Below are 15,412 nucleotides of genomic sequence, written 5' to 3'. Positions count from 1 at the left end.
GGATCCCACTGGGAGGAAGGGGGAGCAACTGGGACCATGCTGGGCAACCCTGGGATCATACTGGAGCAACTGGGCCCACATTGAAGGTGGCTGGGGTCATACTGGGAGTGACTGGGAGCATTCTGAGGGCAGTTGGGACCATGTTGGCACAACTGGGATATACTGGGAGCAAGTGGGATCACACTGGAATTGACTGGGATCATACTGGGAGGCACTAGGACCCCACTGGGGGTGACTGGGAGTGGCTGCGAGCAACTGGGATCATGCTGGAAGCTACTGGGAGCATTCAGGAGTGAATGGGACCACACTGGAGGCAACTGGGATATACTGGGAGAGACCAGGAGTGACTGGGATCATACTGGGACTGCCTGGGAGTGTACTGGGAGTGACTGGGAGCATGCTGAGGTCAGCTGGGATATACTGGGAGAGACTGGGAGTGACAGGGATCCTACTGGGAAAGACTGGAACTCTAGTGGGGTGACTGGGAGCAAGTGGGACCCTGCTGGGGGCAAATGGCTTTATCCTGGGAGTGACAGGGAATGTCTGGGTTCATCCTGGGTGTGAGTGCCACCATACAGGGTGCCGCTGGGATCATACTGGAGTCATACTGGGAGGGACTGGGAGAGACTGGAACTACAGTGGGGTGACTGGGAGCAACTGGGCCCATGCAGGGGTAACTTGGGGGGTAACTTGGATCCTACTAGGAGAGACTGGGATCATTCTGGGAGTGACTGGAACCATAGTAGGGGTGAATGGGAGCAACTGAAACCACGCTGGGGGTGGCTGGGATCATACTGGGAGCAACTGGGCCCCTAATCAGGTTGTACTGGGGTCATACTGAGAGCAGCTGGGCCCCTAGTGGGGTCTTACTGGGAGTGACTGCAATAATACTGGGAGTGTGTGAGAGGGACTGCAGCCATGCTGGGGATGAGTGGGATCAAACTGGCTTCATACTGGAAGTGTCTGGAAGTTACTGGGATCATACTGGGGGTGACTGGACTCATACTGGGATCATACTGGGAGCAACTGGGACCATGCAAAAGGCAAATGGCATCCTCCAGGGAGTGACTGGAAGTGACTGGGGCCATACTGGACTCAGACTGGGAGTCCCTGAGAGTGAAAGGAACCGTCCTGGGGGAGTGACTGGGAGCAACTGGGACCACCTTGGGGGCAACTGGGATCCTATTAGGAGTGACTGGCAGTGACTGGGATCATAGTGGGAGTGACCAGCACCATACTGGAATCACAGTGGGAGTGACTGCAAGGGACCAGGATCAAACTGGGAGTGACTGGAACTACACAGGGGGGATTTGGGAGCCAGTGGGACCATGCTGGAAGGCAACTGGGAACATCCTTGGAGCAACTGGGATCCTGCTGGAAGCAACTGGAAGTAACTGGGAGTGACAGGGTGCATGCTGGAGGCAACTGGCATAAACTGGAAGTGACTGGGAGTGACTGGGATCATCCTGATGGAAACTGGAACCATCCTGGGGCAAGTGGAAGTAACTGGGTGCAGTGGGTTTCTGTGGCTGGGTTTTGGTAGCGGGGGGGCTACAGGGCTGGCTTCTGTTAGAAGCTGCCAGAAGCTTCCCCTGTCCCGTGGAGCCAATGCCAGTGGCTCCAGGACAGAATTCCTGCTGCTGGCCAAGGCCAGGCCAGTCAGGAGTGACAGTAACACCTCTGGGATAACATATTTAAGAAAAAGAAAGAATTCCAGCCAGGAAAGAGCGGAGTGAGACCATGGGAACAGCAATGCAGACCCCAAGGGCAGTGCAGAAGGAGGGGCAGGATGTACTCCAGGTGCTGGAGCTCAGGCCCTGTAGACCGTGGGGCAGAGCAGGGTGGGGCAACTGTGCCCCTGCAGCCCCTGGGGGAGCATCGGGGTGCAGAGACCCCCCTGCAGCCCATAGGGGAGCATCGGGGTGCAGAGACCCCCCTGCAGGCCATGGGGGAGCATCGGAGTGCAGAGACCCCCCCTGCAGCCCGTGGGGGACCATCGGGGTGCAGAGACCCCCCTGCAGCCCATGGAGGCTCCCACGCTGCAGCAGGTGGATGCAGGAAGGGGGCTGTGACCCCGTGGCAGGCCCAGGATGGAGCAGGGTCCTGGCAGGGACCTGCAGCCTGTGGAGAGGGAAGCCCAGGCTGGAGCAGGCTTTTCCTGGGCAGGACTCGTGGCCCCTGTGGGGGACCCACACCAGTACAGCTCATCCGTGAAGGACTGACCCCATGGAGGAGTGACCCACGGGACAGCAGGTTGGGAAGAGCTGCTGCCCGAGGGATGGACCCACACCAGAGAGGTCCATCAAGGACTGTCTCCCGTGGGAGGGACCCCATGGGAGCAGGGAAAGAACTCCAACTCCTCTCCCTGAGCAGTGGCAGAAACAACTGACAGTGACCCCCATTCCCGTCCCCCTGCACCGCTGAGGGGGAGGAGGGAGAACATAAAAAGAGGGGTGGGGGGAAGGTGTTTTTAAGACTTTTATTTCTCACTCTTTGGCTCTTATCCTGTTAGTAATAAATTTAAGTACTATTCCCACTTGGAGTCTGTTTTGCCCATGAAGGTGATCAGTCACTGACCTCTCCCAGCTCTTATCTCTACTTATGAATCCTTAGCTGTTTTGTTTTTTTTTTTCTCTCTTCTCTGCCCAGTTGCAGAGGGAGAGAGAAAGCGGCTTTAGTGGGTACCTGATATCTGGCCAGGGCCAACTCACTACAAGAATATAAAAAGAAGTAATTTTTTGGTCTTGTTCTGATGCAGTTAAGGAGCTGGAAATCCAAGACTGGTGCAGGGAGGTCCAAAGCATGGCTTTGTGTCTGGATGAGGGAGACATCACATTTAGAGGAGACAGACTCTGCAGTTGCTTTCCTAGACTTTGTCCCACCTTAATGGTGTTTTTCCACCCACAGCAGCGTTGCTGGGAGATGTTGCAGTGGCACATCCACCCTTCTCTGCCAGGGCAGCATCTTGGCCCTTCCCACCCCACCATGGATTTACCATTCCTGTGGCAGGGACTTGTCCCCACCTGATATCCGAATGGGAAATGCAACTCCTGGGGGTGGCTTTCATGGTTCCACCACAGGCTGGCACAGATTCTGATCCAGCTTTGAGAAATTGTGTGGTCTATGTGTTCTGGATAAAGCTGTCCCTCCTTTGCACGTTATGACCCAAGAGAGTTTCGGTGGCCAGTTTGTGTATCAAAAGCACTCAGTACTAAAATGTACCAAGTTGCACCTGTGCACGAATCCGCACGAGCTCAATGCCCTGAGTACCCACACGGGCTTTTCTGTCTCGAATCCTGCTGATTTCGTGCCTGGGACTGGATTTATTTCAGCAGCTAAATGGTTCACTGGAGGACTAATTGGCTCTGACAGCTCCAGTCCTTTGCAGCAGATTATTGGCATGCTGGCAGGAGCAGCTCCCTTCCTTCCCTTCCCCCTTCATTATAAAAACACGAACTGTAGAGAAACCAAATACCACACAGCCCCTGCGCCGAGCCCATCAGTGCTCCCGGCTCGGTGTTCAGCACAGAAAGTCCCTTTTATATTTGGGAAGCGGAGGGAGAAAATTCTGGAAGCGCGAGAACGCGGCGATAGCTGGGATGAACTAGGAGCCCTTAAGAAAGGACTGGGAGGTACTGGGATAAACTGGGAGCCCCGAGGAAGGAACCGGGGCTTTTCCGCCATTTGCGTAGCGCTGAGGGCAGGGCGCTTACGCCATTTGCGTAGCCTTACGCAGTTTACGTAGCTCCCCTCCCTTGCCGTTACCGGCGCCCCCTTACGCCGTTTGCGTAGGGCTGTGGGCAATGGCAGAGCCCCTTACGCCATTTGCGTAGCTGAGGGCAGCGGCGTTAGGAGCGGACTGGGGCGGACTGGGATGGACTGGGAGCCCTTAGGAAGGGACTGGGAGCCCTTTGGAGAGGACTGGGATGAAAGGTCCGCGAGCCCTTAGGAAGCCACCGGGGTCCTTCCGCCATTTGCGTAGCGCTAAAGGCAGGGCCCTTGCGCCATTTGCATAGCCTTACGTAACTTCCTCCATTGTTATTACCGGCGCCCCCCTTACGCCGTTTGCGTAGCGCCGCGGGCATTGCCAGCCCCTTACGCAATTTGCGTAGCGCCGCTCCATTGCCGCCAGCGGTGCCATCTTACGCCGTTTGCGTATTCCTGCGCCGTTTGCGCAGCGCGGCGGGGGCGGGCCCGTATCCCTGCGTGCCGATATTTATTTATCAGTGTCCAGGCGCTCGACCCCTCAGCCCCTCGCACACCCACGGGCCCCACGGCAGCGCGGGGGAGGATCCCGGGGGTGTCCAAAAGCTCCTCCAAAAGTCAGTTTATGGCTTTGCAGAGGGCTCTCAGGAGTCACCGAGGGGCTGAATGTGAAGAGAGAAAAATTAAATCTTTAGGGGGGGGGGAAATATAACAATTGCATTTCTGTTTTCCCGAGGAGCCGTGGGTGTTTTTAGGCAGCTGCCTGCAGAGGCCGTTGCCGTTTTGTGAGGCAGCATTAATGCAGGAGGAGACTTGTGCTGCTCATGGAAATTCGGATTTTAAGGTTTTTCTCCTTGGTTTGAAGCTTCGTCATTCTTCCTTCACCCTCTTTCAGAGCAAAGGCTTTAATTTTTAAACTTAAGGGGAAAAAGTAATAACAACAAGTGAGGAAAACTAGGGGGAAAAGGGAAAAGTTCTTCTGAAAGGATTACAATGTGCAAGCAAAATCAGTTCTCTCTCCAGGAGAGAAAAAAATATTAGAGGTGTAAATTGGCTCCAAAAATGCCCCCAACGCCATGGGGAGGATAATCAGGATGACAAGTCTCTGGGAGCTGCAAGAGAGAGAATTAATGCTGGCATTTGGAAAGACAAGTGATAGTGCTGCATTTGATCTGGGTTTCATGTCATTATTTTCTGGTTTCAGAGTAAGAAAAAGCTGCTCATTTACTTTTCATGTAGCTGTATTTTTTTTCCTGACTTCTTGAGGAGGCAGAGCTGATGAAATCGTGCTGGAAGAGGCCTGAAGCTTTTGATCTGATGTTCAGCTTCAACAAATTTCACTTGTGGAGTTTCTGCACTTTGGGGGAGGCTGCAGGTTATAGAATGAATTAGTGCATCTGCTAAAGGAAGAGGAGTATTAGTCATGTTTAAAACCAAGACTAAGTCAGATTCCTCCACATTGGCTGCAGTTGAATTTTGCAAGGTTTCTGATCTCCTCGCTCTGGCTGTGAAGGTGTTTCCTTTTCAAGCCTGTCACCTGCAAAGATTTGTCTGGGACAGTGATTTCTTCATCACAGAAAAGCAATGTAGAGAAACCTCTTTGCCACCCCAAGATCATTATTTTCTTGATTGCCCTCTTGTACTCTGCTGAGGTTCCATTACATCTGCAGGTCAAATGTAACCTGAATGCAGCACTGATCACAGAGAACAGTAAATATAGTACAGAGCTTTAGTGTGAACTTCATGCACATCCTTGGTTTGTTTGTGTAAGACTGTGTATTATACAGATAATATAAAGCATAAAATAGTTTTCATATATAAAAATTACTTTTCCAGCACATACTAATGTGCCTTTCATAACCTCCTAATTAGGTTATGTTTTCTCCTAAACTTAATTCCACTTTATGACCAACATTGAGTAGACTTCAACTTCATTTTTGGTTCCAATTTTCATTCTGTTCAGTGTGTGTGTATATATATGTATACACAAGAAGATAGTCCTTTATTCAGCATACGGGCCTACATACCAAGCCCAAAGCCCTCTACTCAGTGCTGATGGGCAAACGCTTCTAACAGATAAAACCTCCATTCTGAATCGATGGTCTGAACACTTTCAGACTCTTTTCAGCACCAACTGTGTAGTCCAAGACTCAGCAATTCAGTCCATCACACAACAACCAGTGAAATATGAATTGGATACTGCCCCCACTTTAGGAGAAACCCTTAAGGCCATACAGCAGGTGAAAATCGACAAGGCAGCTGGGGTTGATGGAATTCCACCCAAAGTCTGGAAATGTGGGGGCCTTGCACTCCATGCTAAATTTCATGAGTTTGTGGTGTGCTGTTGGGAACCAGGCGAACTACCATCAGGCCTTCGAGATGCAGTCATCATCACTTTGTATAAGAAGAAAGGTACTAAATCAGACTGCTCAAATTACTGTGGTATTACTCTGCTCTCCATTGCTGGCAAAATCCTGGCAAGAATACTCTTGAACATACTAATACCCGAGAGCAGAAGGAATGCTACCTGAAAGTCAGTGTGGTTTCAGAGCCAACAGGAGCACCACAGACATGGTGTTTTTTCTCAGACAACTGCAAGAGAAGTGTAGGGAACAGAACAAAGGTCTCTATGTAACCTTTGTCGACCTCACCAAGGCTTTCGATACTGTGAGCAGAAAAGGTCTGTGGCAGATTTTGGAACGTTTAGGTTGTCCCCCCAAGTTCCTTAAAATGATCATCTCACTCCATGAGGATCAGCACGGCCAAGTCAGATGTGGTGATGAACTTTCTGAGCCCTTTCTAATAACCAGTGGTGTGAAACAAGGCTGCGTTCTTGCACCAACCGTATTCACAATCTTTTTCAGCAGGATGCTCCAAAGGGCCACAGCAGACCTCGATGATCAGGACGGGATCTACATCTGATACCGTACTGATGGAAGCCTTTTCAACCTAAGGCGACTGAAGGCCCACACCAAGACCTTAAACCATCTTGTCCAGGAGCTGCTTTATGCTGATGACGCCGCCCTTGTTGCACACACAGAAGCAGCTCTGCAGCGTTTAACATCCTGCTTTGCAGATGCTGCTGAGCTCTTTGGGCTGGAAGTCAGCTTAAAGAAGACAGAGGTTCTCCATCAACCTGCACCTCAGGAAGTCTTCCTTCATCCCCATATCACCATTGGCCAATCAGTGCTCAAACCAGTTCAGCAGTTTAATTACCTGGGTAGCCTCATCTCTTCGGATGGTGAGATTGACCGAGAGATAGACAACAGGTTAGCAAAGGCATAGAGAGCTTTTGGAAAGCTTCATAAAAGAGTTTGGCATTATAAACACTTGAAGAAAAGTACAAAGATCAGTGTTTACAGAACCATAGTGCTGTCTACTCTATTATACGGATCTGAATCATGGGTCATCTACCACCACCACCTGTGTCTCCTAGAACGCTTCCATCAACGCTGCCTTTGCACAATCCTAAACATCCACTGGTCAGATTATGTGACCAACACATCTGTTCTAGAACAAGCAGCAGTCACAAGTATTGAGGCCATGTTGATGAGAACACAGCTGTGCTGGGCAGGGCACGTCTCCAGGATGAAGGACCAACCACTGCCTCCCTAAGATCTTGCTCTGTGGTGAACTTGCCACTGGCTGCTGCAAGAAAGGAGCCCCAAAGAGAAGATACAAGGACTCCCTGAAACAACATCTTAGCCTTGGCCATATTGATCATCATAACTGGTCTACTCTGACCTCCAGTTGGGAGGCCTGGAGACACACCATCTATAACACTGCTGATGCTTTTGAGAACGCACACAGGATCACTCTTGAGGAGAAAAGACAATGCAGAAAGAACCATGTTTTGCAGAATATACCACCTAAGGAGTCTTTCTGCTGTGCCTTTTGCAATCCGTTATGTCTATCTCGTATTGGCTTCATTAGCCACCAGCGTGCCTGTAACAAATGTGGATAGAGCCTTCCCAAATCTTCGTTCATGAAGCCCAGCCATGATGATGATGAATGTTGTTATTGTGAATCTGTAATTCAGTCACTGTTAAAATTGTAGCAAATGCTATTGATCCAGTTGATAACTGTTCAACTGGTCAATGGTTAAGTGCTACTAATCTCTTTTGCCCCCTTATTTTTGGATCCAAATCCTTTGTGCCCTAAGCCTCTTGCATCCTAAGGCTCTGTGTAAATCGTTTCCTTTCATCAAAAATATATATTTTTCATGACTTCCACTTTAAAATCTTCTTTCTTAGCTAAACTACAAAACAACTCCAATTAGCTGTTCAAGTCTTGAAGACAATTAAAGGAATGAAAATAATTTGTTTTTCAGTGTTTTAATGGGTCCCACAGTGTGTTTGGAGTTGCATCAGCTGTCAGTCCAAGATGGGCCATGTCAGAACTGGTGAGATTGGGGGGTGAGGAGCAATATTGATCATCCAGGGTCAGTGTGGATCTCCTGAGGAGACACTCAGCATCAAGATCACTTGGAGAACACCTCTATCACCTCTTCTCTGAACTAAAAAAATATCCATAATTGAATTAAGACAAAAAAAGTACAAACTTCAAAGACTTGTTTTGAAATTGCCTTGAAGACAATTAAAGGAAGACAAAGAGATCCTGAGGGATTTCTGCATTTTAATGAGCCCCACGGGGTGTTTGCAGCCCAGCCCATAATCCTGAGGTACTGACAGAAGGTTGAAGCAGCTGCTGAAGAAGTCAGAAGCCAAACTCCAAGTGCCTTGAAGCATTGCTGGGCCCCACTGAGGGCAGGCACTGCCAAAGCCTCCCCAGGGACTCCTTGGAGCAGCTCCTTGGAGGCCAGGAGTGCAGGCAGACAAAGGCTCTGGGCAGGCCCCTGCAATGCTGAGCAAAGCCTGCCTTGGTTTTGTGGAGCACAAAGGCCAAGGCCTGAGCCCCAGGCCCTGGCCCAGCAGATCCTGTCCCTCCCGGCTGGCTCAGGGCTGTTTGGGGGGCACTGGGATGGGAGGGGGAGGAACAACAAAGGCCCAAAACTGGGCAACCCCTGCCAGGCTCCTGAGGGAGGGGCGAGGCAGAAACCAAGGGCAGAACCTGCCAGGAGAGTTGCTTGTGGTGGCCTGAGTGGCAGAGGCAGCTGCCAGAGGCAAGGGGACAAAGGCCTGGGTGCCTTTGGGCCTTGCAGCCCTGCCAGAGCCCTTGGCCATCTCTCCTGCAGGCTGTCCTGCCCTGGCCCTGCTGCTGCTCTGGCCTTGCAGGCTGCACACACCCCTCCTGCTTTCCCACCCCCTCCCAGCAGCATTTCTAGACCCTCCCTGATGTCTCTGCACCAGCTCTGGCTGTTCCCTGGAACACAAAGCCATGGGCTGATCCTGACTTCCTTCTGGGTGGCCTCTTGCAGCACAAGGGTCCTCTTTGAGTGATATTTCTTTTTCCTCACCTTCAGCCTGAACCTTCAATGCTACTCTTTGTGGAGATTTCATTCTATTTCCAATATGGAGAAAAGCTCCATCCTGTCAGGTCTCCTCTAGACCCTCTCCAGTTCTTCCTCATTCCTCCAGAATGGGGAACCTCACAGACAGACAGACCAGTCCAGATGTGGTGACCCCAGGACTGAGTCCAGGGGGGTGACAACTCCCTTGTCTGGGTGCCCACACTCCCCCCAAGGCAGCCCCATGTGTAGTTGGCCTTAAATCAAGGGGCCATTCTGATTCTTTGTAATGTCACGGAATCAAGTGGCACCGTGACACTGCAGGGCCTCATGGAACCAAAGGAATGCAGGGACACTGTGGAATCTCATGGAACCAAGGGACCATTGTGACAAGGGCCCATTCCATGACTCTTTGGAACAAAAGGAACTCTGAGACATCTCAGAACCCCGTGGAACCAAGGGGCCACTGTGCCTCCCCAGAACTCCATGGAATCAAGCAGAGCCGCTGCCTCCCCCCCACCGCCGCACGGACCGGAGTCGCCGGCTCTGCCCCGCTTGGACACCTCTGGAGTCAGCGTGTTCTTGGGCAGCACAACTGATCTCAGACCAGAGAGTTTCCCACATTTTGCTTTGCCCCCTGTCTCCCCTGGTTTTGTTTTTTTTTTACTTTGTTCATTCAGGAGGAAAAGGGCAAAGAGAGGCACATGTTGATCCCTGTTTGTATCTCTTTACAAAAGGGAGTTGGGGCAGATGGGTAGAGAGGAGGCAATTTCTCTCTCTGCTGTTGCTTTGAATAGTTCTGTTGGTATTGCTGTTTTTGCTGCTGTATTTCTTGTCAGTCAACTCTTATTGTTTTCACCTCTACCTCCTTATATTTTGTCTCCTTGTACTGGTGGGGAATAAAAGAGGAGTGAATTCATTTTATTGGAGTTCCCACCCCAATATGTGTCTTTAAACCAGGACAGGTTGCTCAAGGGCTCCCTGAAATTTGGCATCATCCACAAAGGACTTGAAAATACATTTTGTCCCATTGTACAGAGAGATAAGAAAGATGTTCTACAGTTCTGTTCAAGGGCTGGTCACTGAGGGATTTCACCAGGAAGTTGCTGCCAAGAGGACTTTGTACCATGGATTTTATTTGACACTCTTCATTCAGCCAACTTCCCACCATCTTCCACGTCTTCAGTCCAGCTTCCACCACTCTGGCCATAAGGAGACCACAGGAGACCATGCTAGGGGGCTTGATAAAGTCTGGGCACACCACATCATCTATTCCCTCCCACAGGGGTTCTGCAATCCCTGCCTTGTCCTTCCCAAGCCTGGCAATGGCTGCAGCAGGACTTGCCCTATCCCCTTCCCTGCTGAGCCTGACCAGTCTGGAACTCTGCCAACCCTCCTTGCTGCCCTGTTTGCAGACTGGTTCCATGTCTGCCTTTGCCAAGGCCCCAGGAAGCTCTGGGATGGCTCTGGCCTTTCCAAGTGTTTGGGAGAGGTCTCCCAGTGACACTGCCCAGCCTTCTCAATATCCCTGACACCAAAAACTTTTCCATATCCCACACTTCCAGAGGAGTGCCCAGGACACAACACAGGTTGTCCTGGTGGTTCTGGAGAATGAGAGGGGATTTCTTCCTAGAGACCAACCCCTCCAATTGGATTTGAGTGCAGCTGAAAGGTTTGCTCATCATTTTCCCCGGTGCCTCCCTGCCCTGAAGGTTTCTGGCCATCAGGCTGGAGCTGAGGGGGTTGGGCAGGTGCCTGAGGAGGGGGTAGAACAAGGGCTGTGTCCAACTGTGCCAGGAGGGCTGTGCTGGGCAAGGATGAGGAGGCTGCAGAAAAGAGTGGCACTGGGGAGGGGAGAGGAGCAGGTGGAGAGACCTTGTGCCTGCCCACGCTGGGCAGGAGCTGCCCCAGGATGGCAGCTCTGAAGCACTCCCAGGATGTCCCTGTGAACAGGAGGGGAAGATTGGATCTAAAAATGGAACCTGGAAAGCAGAGAGCAGCAGTGTCATGGTGTCACTGCAGGAGAGTTGCAGCCCTGGAGCAAGGTGACAGAAGAAGTGACCCAGTCCATGCAGTGGCCTCAGAAGATCCCACAGCATCCTGGAGATGCTGGAAGGGAGCCCAGCTCTGCTTCACAAGTTCCCAGGGCCTGTCCCTGCCTGTGCTCTAAGGGCTTCCAGCCCACAGGACTGTGCTCAGAGAGCACTCAGGCCTTACAGCAAGAAAGGGGCTCAGGAGGACAGTGTGGAAGAGGCAAGAGAGCAGCTCTGCAAAGACCAAGCCCCGCTGCTCCCTGGCAGTGCTGCTGGGCTGGGATTCTTGTCCCCTTCCCAGTTTGCAAATACACCCTGTCCTGCAGTGTGCTGTCCTTTAGAAACATCTAAGAAGAAGGGTCTTGGACAAAGATGGCACTGCAGGGTCCTTTATTTTGTTTAAATACTCAGCCAGCACAATTCACCATTTATACATCTCTGGGTCAAATTCAAAGGCAGATGCATAATAATATTTAATTGCACAGAAAATTATTGCCAGATGAACCCGATGACCTCCAGGAAAAACCTGAGCAGGAAGGCTGGGCCATTAAGGAGTCCCATTCTGAATGCTATGCACAAGAAAACAGGCACTTTATTGCTCCTGAAAAGCATCCAGTCATCATTTTCCTCAGGGCATCCTTTAGCTCCTGGTTCCTCAGGCTGTAGATGAAGGGGTTCAGTGCTGGAGGCACCACTGAGTACAGAACTGACAGAGCCAGATCCAGGGATGGGGAGGAGATGGAGGGGGTCTTGATGTTTGAAAACACGCCAGTGCTGATAAACAGGGAGAGCACGGCCAGGTGAGGGAGGCACATGGAAAAGACTTTGTGCCGACCCTGCTGAGAGGGGATCCTCAGCACAGCCCTGAAGATCTGCACATAGGAGAAAACAATGAAAACAAAACAACCAAATATTAAACAGGCACTAACCCCAACGAGCCCAATTTCTCTGAGGTAGCCTGAGTGTGAGCAGGAGAGCTTGAGGATGTGTGGGATTTCACAGAAGAACTGGCCCAGGGCATTGCCCTGGCACAGGGGCAGGGAAAATGTACTGGCTGTGTGCAGCAGAGAATAGAGAAACCCAGTGGCCCAGGCAGCTGCTGCCATGTGGGCACAAGCTCTGCTGCCCAGGAGGGTCCCGTAGTGCAGGGGTTTGCAGATGGCAACGTAGCGGTCGTAGCACATGATGGTGAGGAGGGAAAACTCTGCTGACATGAAGAAATAAAAGAAAAAGGCCTGTGCGGTACATCCCATGTAGGAGATGGTTGTGGTGTTCCAGAGGGAATTGTGCATGGCTTTGGGGACAGTGGTGCAGATGCAGCCCAGGTCTGTGAGGGAGAGGTTGAGCAGGAAGAAGCCCATGGGGGTGTGCAGGTGGTGGTCACAGGCTACAGCGCTGAGGATGAGGCCGTTGGCCAGGAGGGCAGCCAGGGAGATGGCCAGGAAGAGCCAGAAGTGCAGGAGCTGCAGCTCCCGCCTGTCTGCGAATGCCAGGAGGAGGAACTGGGGCATGGAGCTGCTGTTGGGCATTTGCTGCCTCTGGGTGTTTGTTTCCTACACAGGAGAAGAAGACAGTAAGAGGCCAGTTAGCGTGGACTTAGCTAAACAAAGTCAAAGCTGTATTCTACAGATACTCCCCATGTCACACACAGACAGCCTTTTGATTTCCTAGGAGATCTTCCTTCAGCTCCAGTGCTGGGTCCCTACTCAACAGCATTTCACTGTTTTAGCATCACTGTGCTTCTGTACAGGGGTTTCACATAACAAGGAGATGTTTAGGGACAGGTTTCCAACCTGGAGGGAAATTCACAGCTTGGAAGGGAACCTCAGGGAGACAGCCAAGTGTCCTTATGATGGCATTTGATTTAAGCAGACTCAGCTCCTTCCCCAGCACCACAGGCTGCACTGGTAGGGGTCATATTCCATTTGCAGGTGCAAAAAGGACATCTCAGACTAGTCCTGATGGGTCTAGTAGAGGTGATGCTGGTGCTGCCCACAGGCAGAGCAGTGGCTGAAAGCACATTAGGAAGCTCAGATAGACCTACTGAGCACTCACAGGGACTTGTCAAAATTAATACTTTCTTAATGATTTATTCCTCCCATTCCTCCAGAGTAGGAAACTGGAAACACAATCTCAGGAAATTTCTTTAACCTCATAAAGATCTTCATCTTGGAAATATTCTGAGAGGGAGCTGAAGCTCTGAGCATGTCCTCCTCCTCTGCACTCCAGATACTTTCAGAGTTGCACTTGCAGAATCTGTAGTTGAGGGGAAGTGCCAGCTTTCCCAGATGCCTCCAAAAGCTGCAGTCCCATTGCCCTGCATGAACAGGCTTCCTGTGCCAAGATCTGTTAAAAGTTCTCCCCCAGTGAGGTCTCAGCATCATTCTACATCTGACAACCTTTAACTTCTCTCTGTCTCACTCCCCTGCCCTTGGTGCTGCAGGCAGTGCCCTCAGCCCTGCTGGGCTGTGCAGAGGAGCTGCTCACCAGCAGAGCTGTCTCTTTGAAGCTCTTCTTGCTTGCCAGGAGCTCCCTGTGTGCCAGGAGCCTGGCCCAGCTCAGCAGCACAGCAACAGCCCCAGGCATTTCATGACCCTCAGGGGACTTTGAAGTTGTTTACATGAGACTCAGTCCCTGAGAGTAAATTCAAACAACTTCTCAAGAAGTCAAAGTGAGATTGAAACATTGAAGTTTCTTGCAGTGCTAATGAGTCTCACTGAGGGACACAACTGAGAACGTGTCCCCAGGTTCCAGTTAGAGCAGAAAAGTGCAGACAGTGATGACAAGGATGGACAAGCAAGGGAAAGGTGGCTCTGATGCTGAGGAAACCTGGATGTGTTTCCTTAATCCAAAGGGCCAAGGCCTGACCCCCAGCCCCTGGGAAGGCAGATCCTGTCCCTGCCTCATTCCTCAGGGCTCTTCCTGGGGCACTGGGATGTGGGATGTGCAATGCCAAGGGCAGGACCATGGGGTGGCACCTGCCAGGCTGCTGAGCAGAGACAGGGAGGCCATGAGGCCCCAGGGCTGCAAGGGCCACTCCCCTCCTCCTGGCATCAGGGGCACAGACAGCAGCCCTGGCCAAAGGCCTGCAGAAGGTGGCTGTGTCAGGGCCTTTCAGCTTCTCCCCCTCCCTGTCTCCTCTCCAGCCCAGGCTGTCCTACGGTGTCCATGCCCTGCCCCTTTCCCTGCAGGCTGTCCTCATCCCCCCGGCTGCCCCACCTGGCTGGCACCTTCCTGCACTGACATCTCTGCGTCCTCCCTGGCTCTTCCTGCACACACAAAGCCTTGGGCTCATCCAGACTCCTTCTTTCTGACATATTGCACCACAACACTGACCTTGGAGGGAAATTTCTGACTTCTTGTCACCAGTCTAGGCCACCCCAGCTGCCCTTGGTGGCACTAGTTCTTTCTTAGGCTGTTTTCTGACAGGAAGAAAAGCTTCACCAGCTCTGACACCCCCCTTCCAGACCTCTCAGGCTACTCCTCTACTGTCCTCAATCTTCACACCACTGACCCCTGAGTCCTCAGCCTCTATATACGGGTCATGTGCTTGAGGCCCCAAATTCCTTCCTGGGAGATCTCTGGGACCTCTGCAAGGTTTTGAAGATGACAATAGAGTGCTCTTATCCCAGGAAACACAGAGAGACACTTTTTTCCAAGGGTTGTCTTGGCAGAATGAGGCACAATCTCTTTAAACTTTCTGGCACAAGGGAGCTCTGAGCTCTGGGTACGGAGGGAGGTCCAAGTGCCAACCACTGGAGTGGGAGCTACAAATCCTCAGGGCTTGTGTTCTTTGGAGGGCCAGACACTGCTGAGAGTGGTGTGTGTGTGTGCACATGGAAGGACTTGAAGGGCACAATGAACTGTCTCAAAACACTGTCAAAGCAGGAAAATCCCATAAGGCGCCACAACACATAAGCACTGGTGGCAAACAGGAAGGCCTTTAATTCCAAGGCCTAAAGGGAGGTGAAGCTTTGGGGATTCTTTTCCCTGAGGTTTTAAAAAAATTAATTTGCCGAGTTTTCACTGTTGTTTTTGCCTTCCCCTCTTCCTTACAGGAAGATGAGCAGGCAACTTTCTTCCTTTAGGGATTTGTAAATAGGGAAAGGAGACAGACCTATTTTTTACTCCTTGGTACACACAGGGGAAGTGTCTATCAAGCACTACTTCAATGAGCCCAGTTTAGCCCAGCTATTCTCTCATTATTTCCTTTCCTTGTTGCACCTTTCTTCCCTTTCCCACAAGGATGCTTGTTTGGCATCTATGG

The sequence above is a fragment of the Pseudopipra pipra genome, chromosome W (assembly GCF_036250125.1).
Source record: "Pseudopipra pipra isolate bDixPip1 chromosome W, bDixPip1.hap1, whole genome shotgun sequence".
Taxonomy (NCBI): domain Eukaryota; kingdom Metazoa; phylum Chordata; class Aves; order Passeriformes; family Pipridae; genus Pseudopipra; species Pseudopipra pipra.
The sequence above is the reverse complement of the archived record's forward strand: the minus strand, read 5'-3'. Positions refer to the sequence as shown.